General features: G+C 40.4%; 1 non-coding gene across 1 annotated transcript; it reads right to left on the bottom strand.

Moving 5' to 3' along the window:
* Positions 1–699: 699 nt before the first annotated feature.
* Positions 700–806, bottom strand: LOC141645673 (small nucleolar RNA R71). Its single transcript, XR_012545150.1, has one exon. It is a non-coding gene; the product is annotated as a small nucleolar RNA R71 (small nucleolar RNA).
* Between the last annotated feature and the right edge of the window lie 7,031 nt (positions 807–7,837).

The following is a 7,837-nucleotide window of genomic DNA, read 5'->3' as shown; positions in this document are numbered from 1 at the left end:
TTGCCGGGGACGGTGTTTAATTGATTTACGATTTCTTTTTATTGTTATTAGTTGTGTCTTTCTTCACCTTGGGGAAGTAAAACTCCTCAAGGTTTGTTCTAATTGTTTTTGAGTTGTTTGATATTTTGCATGTCTAGAAGGTTACAAAGTGATTTGTTACCTTTTGACCGTGAAATCGAAAGAACCTTGACGAATAATAGGAGACTTGTTAGGAGGAATTTGAGAGGTGTTGGTGAAGTTGTTCAACCCACTAGTGAGTTTGTCAATCCTTTCGCAATAGAAGGAGAAGAAAACCCATTACACAATATCCCACAAAATCCACCTACAATGCCTAAATTCTCGTCACACTCTATACCCACCGAGGAGAATCTACCAAATGGTACTCCTACACCGCAACATCTCACCGGTAATTTTATTGCCAAGTCCGCCTTCATCCAACTAGTTGAGAGGAGCCAATTCGGGGGAATGCCTAGTGAGGACCCTCATTCTCATATGGAAACCTTTTGCGATTATTGTGATGCTATCTCTCAAGCGGGCGTGACTCAAGACCAAATTAGATGGGTCTTATTTCCTTTTTCGTTAATCGGCACCGCAAACCAATGGTTGAAGGGCCTTGATAAGGCCACCCTTGGAATAGATTCTTGGAAGAAGTTAGCTCTAGCTTTCTACAAAAAATTCTACCCACCGGAAAAGACTAACATGCTAAGAGCTCAAATTACGGGTTTTAAGCAAAGGGATGAAGAATCTTTGTATGAAGCTTGGGAGCGGTTCAAAGGTGTTTGTCGCTCATGTCCTCACCATGGACTTAGCGAATGGTTTTTAGTGCAACAATTTTGGAACGGTTTATATGAAGATTCAAGGAACATTCTCAATATGGGATCAAATGGAATGTTCACCGAAGTTGATGACAATCAAACATGGAACAAGATTGAGGAAATGGCGGTCCATAATTCACAATATAGTAGACCTCGCAAGGCTACTAGAGGAGGAAAGCATGAAGTGGACTCCGTTACTCAATTGGGTGCTCAACTTAGTGCTCACATTGACACAATCAACTTGAAGTTTGAACAAGCTATGGCTAGACTTGAGGAAAACTCGAAATCATCAAAGCATCATGTCAATGCCATGACGGCATCCTCATCAATCCCAAGTGGGATATGTGAGAATTGTGGAACTTTGGGTCATGACCCAAGTGAGTGTAGGGGAACAACCGAACAAGTTGATGCTTTCCAAGCTTACAAAAGTGGTACCCCTTATTCAAATTTTTACAATGAAAACACCAAGTTCCATCCAAATCTCTCATACAAAAGCCAAAATGTTCAAAACCCTCAAACAACATACACTCCACCACCCATGAGGAACCAAAATCAAAGACCCTTTTACAATCAAAACCAAGGTTACCAAAATCAAAATCCATACAATCACCAAGATGACCAAGGTTTTGATGTCCAAAAAGCGGTCCTCCAAATGCAAAAGAATCAACAAGAATTTTTCACTCAAATGCAAAAAGATAGCCAAGCAAAAGACACCACCATCAACAACATTCTAGCTCACACCAAGATGTTGGAAACACAATTGACTCAACTAGCATCTTCAAGCTCACAAAGACAAAAGGGGCAATTACCACCACAAAGTAATCCCCCTAGACATGAAACGGTTAGTGCCATTCACTTGAGAAGTGGTACAAGGTATGAGGCACCGAAGAAGCAAGTTGAGGATGAAGTTGTGGAAGCTAGTGAAAAGGAAGAAATTGTGCAAAGCCCCAAAGAAGGGAAATCATCAAAAGAAGAAAGTTCAAAGAAAAATGAAGACAAGGCCAAAGAGAAGGAGCCCATTGTGATTAGACTTCCTTTTCCAAGTCGTCAAGCCAAGCCCAAATTTGATGATCAACTTGGAAAGTTCATGGAAATTGTGAAGAATTTAGAAGTCTCAATTCCTTTCACGGAATTAATCAATCACGTACCGGCCTATGCGAAGTACATGAAATATATCCTCACAAAGAAGAAGTCGATCCGGAAACTTGAGACTATCGCCTTCACTAAGGTGAGTAGTGCAATACTTCAAGGGAGTTCACCTCCAAAGTTAAAGGATCCGGGAAGCTTCTCAATACCGTGTACCATTGGCGACACGACGATCAACAAAGCCTTATGTGACCTAGGGGCTAGTGTGAGTGTCATGCCGTACTCGGTGAGTAAAAGGTTGGGAATGGGAGAGCTTAAATGCACCAACATCACACTCCAAATGGCCGATAGATCGACGAAGACACCATTAAGGATATGGGAAGATGTCCCCGTGCGAATTGGGAAGTTTTTCATCCCGGTGGACTTTGTCATTGTTGATATGGAGGAAGATTCCAACATTCCAATCATCTTAGGAAGACCTTTCCTACACACCGCGGGTGCGGTGATTGATGTGAAACATGGAGAGCTCACTCTAGAAGTGGGAGATGAAAGCATAACTTTTAATCTTGACAAGACCATGAGAGCTCCTCGTTTGCATGAGCCATGTTTCATGATTGATCATTATAGCCGAAAAGATGAAAGGAAGAAATCGGAACTCCAATGGAGGAAGAAAATTGAAGATGCTCCATTCAAAGAGCAAGTGAATTGTGACAAGGAGAGCTTGCAAAGCTCATCAAAATCAACCAAGGAAGAAGAGGAAGGCCTCATTGGCCAAGAGAAGAAATTGGGAGAGTTGTCTCCATCTAAGCAAGAGATTTTCAATGATCAACTCAATGAAGTTTGTGGTCTTTGGGACGATGAGTTTGAAGGGATTTTTAATCCCTACATTGGACATGCCATCGATCATGATCAACAACAAGGGCCACGGTCTATTGAGGACCTCTACCATAATAATGAACAAGCTTTTGATTACTTCTTCAAGGTGTTGAGCAACATCAACAACACCTTGAACATGCCCCCTTGACATCTCATCAAGAATGAGAGTTTGGTGGAGTCCTCCCTAAACCACCACTTGTAAATATTTCTAACTCCCTAACTTACATTTCAATTTTTGCATTGCATTTTTTTTGTCATTTTTGGATTTTTATTTACTTTGATCAAAATAATTGTCATGTAAGAGAGAAGTGAGGGAGGGACTAACGACTTCAATTGATGTGTAGTGCCTTACCTTAGTGTGGGGATGGGAATTGCCTAGGCTATTCATGCCTTAGTAGTGCCCCCACAATAAAGAACACAAGAAATAAAGAAGAATGGAAGAATGGTAAAGGGAAATGCATTGTGCACGAATGGAAGGAATCCGGGTACAAAGGACCAGAATCCGAGCGGATTGTACCAAATCCGCCCGTCTTCAACAATCCGAGCGTCCTGACAAAAAGATGCCCGTCTTGAGCTGAGCTGAAATTGAAAATTTCTTGACTGTTGAAGAATCCGAGCGGATTTCTGGAAAGACGCCCGTCTCATAGAATCCGTCCGTCTTGTGACGAAGACGCCCGTCTTTGCAGCTGAAGAAAACAAAGAAATTTCTCTGGACTGAAATCCGTCCGTCTTGAAGCAAATCCGCCCGTCCCATCACAGAAGAATCCGAGCGGATTCCCCAGAATCCGCCCGTCTTTAGGCGAGCTTCTGAAAATTTTAAAGCTGCAGAATCCGCACGGATTGGGCCTAATCCGCACGGATTGCCCCTGCGTTTTCGAAAATTTCGACTTCTTTAAATACCCTCCCACCTTCATTCCTTCATTCATTCATTCATAAACACTACCCTAAACATCAAAACCCTCATCCTCTCCATCACAAAAACAAAAACCCTCAACAAAATCCACCAAAATCAAATCAAACCATCCTTCAAACAACAAATCAATGACACCATCTTCAATAAAAATCAAAACCAAGAACAAAATCTTCAACCTTTGAGTCGATTTTTGATTTCATAAAGGCAAAGCCTTTCACCTTCAAATCGATTTGGGCATTCTACAAATTGAAGATTTTTGATTCTTTTCTTGGTTAGTTTATCAAATGGCAAGGACAAAGGGTGCAACAAAGGCAACAAAGGCACCAAAGGCAAAGGCTCTCTCTCAAAGGCAAAAAGCTCTCCAAACAAAGAAAGCTTTGGCAATGGTGGTATCAACACCAAACTTGGAAGTGCAACAACAACAACAAACTTCTATGGGAGCATCACCTTCTACTCCGGTAATCGATCTACTCCTGCATTATCCGGAGATGCCTTGGAGAAATTGGGTGTTCTTGAACAAACAAAAGCCTTTTTCAATGCCATTGGTTTGAAGAAATTGTTTGAAACAAAGGAATCGACATACCCTTCCCTTGTCTTGGAATTCTTAAGTTCTTTAAAAGTTACCAAAGTTGAGGATAGGGAAAATCTTGAGTTTCGTCTAGCTAACATTAGTAGACGCATTACCTTTAAGGAATTGGGTGAAATTTTGGGTCTTAGCGATGAATCGAGATATCTTAAGCATTATGGAAAGTATGACCCCGAGCCTCTTTGGGAGGAAATCTCCGGGAAGAAATTTGATGATTTTCATGATCGTCGTGCTCTTTTGGTCCATCATCCGGGCATAAGAGTATGGCACAAAGTTGTGGGAAATACCATAATTGCTAGGAAAGACACCAATCATTTCACAAGACTTGATTTTATTCTCCTTGAATCGGCTTTGAATGTCGGAAGAATTCACACCAAGCCTTTCAATTCTTTGAGGCTATTGGTTGATAGATGGCTTAATGTTGATAATGGGAAGAAGGGTACGACCGTTATTGTCAATGGCGGCCTAGTCACGGTCCTAGCTAAGCACTTTGATCCTAATTTCAATAAGGATAAGAAGTACAAAGCAAAGGAAGGTGGCCATCTTATTAATATGCACATTATGATTAACAAGTTCAAGTGGGTTGCCCATAACCCCCTTGACACTAAATATGGATGGCTAACTAGTGAAGCTAGATCGTTCACCTTACCCTCGAAGATTTGTCGCCTAAGTGTCCACCGGACCAACTATCTACTTCCCCTATCCGAAGAAGCCGAGTACATCATTCAACAACAAAAGGGTGATCATGAAACCCCCTCCTCTTCCATTGTTACACCGCCTTACCCCTTTGTGTATGAAGAGTTCAAACCGGAAGGAGTTGAAATTGGGAAAGACTATGTCACTCTTCTTATGCAACTCATGCACAAGCAAGCTTATGAAGATCGGAAGAATGCATATTTGGCTCAATATCCTCCCCTCCTACATTTAGCTAGGCAAGGACTCCTTGATCCATCTTGTCCTTTGCCTAGTTGGGCGGATAAAGAAGCCTTGTTTCCGGGTGCATCTAGGGACGTGGTGGAAGACAATGAGGTTGTTGGAAATGGTGAAGAAATTGATGATAATATTGAGGAAGAAGCAAGTGGAGATGGAGAAGGAGATGGAGAAAGAGATGGTGAAGATGATGATGAACAAGATGAAGAAGAAAGTGCCAAGGAAAGTGGCAATGTGACCACTTCTCATGAGGGAAGTGATGATGATGATAGCATGATGGAGGACTAGCAAGCCTTGGAGATTCCTACTCTCCCACGGTTTGTCTATATCTCTTTGTATTTTATTTCATTTTGATCATTGTTGGTTTAGTCCTAGCAACATCAAAGGACTCACACCTCGGTACCATTGAGGTGTTCTTTATTGTTCCCATTTGTAAAATCCAAAATGACAATCTAGTTTCATGCATAGCATAGTATGTGCATGAACTACCCCAATGCTTTGACATTAGCAATAGTGTCTTATTTGGTTTGGGGAAGTTAATGCATACACAACGGGAGGTAATCTAAATTATCCTCTCCGTCATAACAAAAACCATGCATCATGTAGTATAGCTTAGTGTAGAATTGCATTTAGTATAGAAATCATGCATCATCTTTGCATAATTTCCATCATTTTGGCCATTGAGGACAATGCCCATATTAGTGTGGGGATGGGAATTCTAACATTTAACTCTTATTCAAAAACCCATAAAAATTGAAAAATTTCAAAAAAATCATAAAAATCATAAAAATTGAAAAATTGAAAAACCAAAAACAAGTTCATTTCCTTTGTATATATTGTCTTGTATATATTGTGTTTGTTTTATCCTTGTTCACTTTGATTGACTACGCCACATCCGAGACATGAGGATATTGAAGACCGCATGGTATGATCTTTCCAATCTCCTTTTTCCTCTTTATGTCAATGACTATGTGGCTTTATTTTGATTGATGCGGTAAAACAATGTGAATTTAGGATTGCATTTAGTTTATATGGCATATTAGTTGGTAGAATCATTTGCATTAGGATGTGTATATGTTAGTTGCATCATGGCGTGTAGTTTGCATGTTAGAAAAATTTTGCGAAACCGTCTATTTGGGAAACTTGACAAGTGTATATAGGCCCTAGTAGATGCTTTTTATTCTTAAGACTTTGCTTGTTAGAATACTTGTAAAACACCCTAGGATGTGTCATGCTAGTATCCTTTGACCCATGGTTTAAGGCCTAGTCAAGAGTACCTTGTGGTGTGATAACTCCTTGGCTACCGTTTATTCCAAGGTGACCCTTGAAACCATGCATACCTCCATCATTCATCCATGTTCTACCATATTTTTGTCAACAAAAGGGAATGGGCACAAAACAAAAAGAAATCAATTTGAGTTCAAAGAAATGAAAAGTGAAAAAAAAGTTTGCAAAAATGCATCAAATGAAAAGAGGAGCAAAAATAGACTCCTAAAGCTTCAAATACTAGGCACCCTCGTTACTAATTGGGGTGACTTTGAAAATGTTCAAAAAGAAATGCAAAAAAGTTGTCAAGTATTGAAAAGCCAAAAATGAAAAGAAATGGCAAAAGAAAGTGTTCTCAAATGTTATATGCCACAAGAAATTGGGGGGAAAAACAAAAACAAAAGCAAACTCCCAAAGTGAAACTCAAATATCTATTGATCCCTTTATCCATCGTATCCATTTTTGTGCATGGTAGAGAGGGGACGACCCTTCTTATTGTCTAGGCAAGAGGGGGAATTCCGCGATCCTCCAGTGTTTCTAACACCATAGGGAGTCTATTCTTGACGAAAACATTTAACGATTGAGGACAAAGGTACCCTAGCTTGACACAACTTGGAGGTGATTTATTGGTATCCTTCTAGGCTTAGTAGTTTGAACAAATTGCATCTATGAAGGATTGTGTACCCTTGAATTGCTTCCCTTGTAGATAATTTCCGCCACTTAGATGAGGAAAGTGGCTATTGTTTTTGTAGATGCATCCATTATGTGATTTTTATGTGCTTAATGTTTGGATGTGTCGCCATTTTGGCAAGACCCACCTTGCCTTGCAAGAAGGCATCCTACCTCATGGTTGTCTTGTTGTGAGTTGAAGGGGCGGAGTGAGACCCGCTAATTCTTGGTCCTAGTCTTTGTCACCTCTTTACTCGGGACGAGCAAAGGTTCGGTTTGGGGATATTTGATGTGACCATAATTGGCGCATATTTAGCCCCCGAATTACCATTGTTTCCATGCTTTTTAGTGCCTATTTGGGTCATTTATTATCTTTAGTTCTTTGTTTTGCATATTCTTTGAGATTTTGATCCCTTGGTAGGAAAGGAGTAAGAATCTTGCATTTTCATGGCAAAACGAGGCTAAATTGATTGTATTCAATGACCAAGCATCAAGAAGAGACAAGACTAGAAGGCCTTTGTACATATCATAGTAGAAGAACAATGTTGAGAAAGGATCCTTGCGTCCCCAAGGAAATCCCCAAGGAATTTATGAAGAAAAGGGAAGAAAAGAAGAAGAATTGACGCTGACCAACAATCCGAACGGATTGCAGACAATCCGTCCGTCCAACCAGCACAATCCGAGCGTCCCTCCTTG

The sequence above is a fragment of the Silene latifolia genome, chromosome 2, assembly GCF_048544455.1.
Source record: "Silene latifolia isolate original U9 population chromosome 2, ASM4854445v1, whole genome shotgun sequence".
NCBI lineage: Eukaryota > Viridiplantae > Streptophyta > Magnoliopsida > Caryophyllales > Caryophyllaceae > Silene > Silene latifolia.
This window is presented reverse-complemented; position numbering and strand designations above follow the sequence as displayed.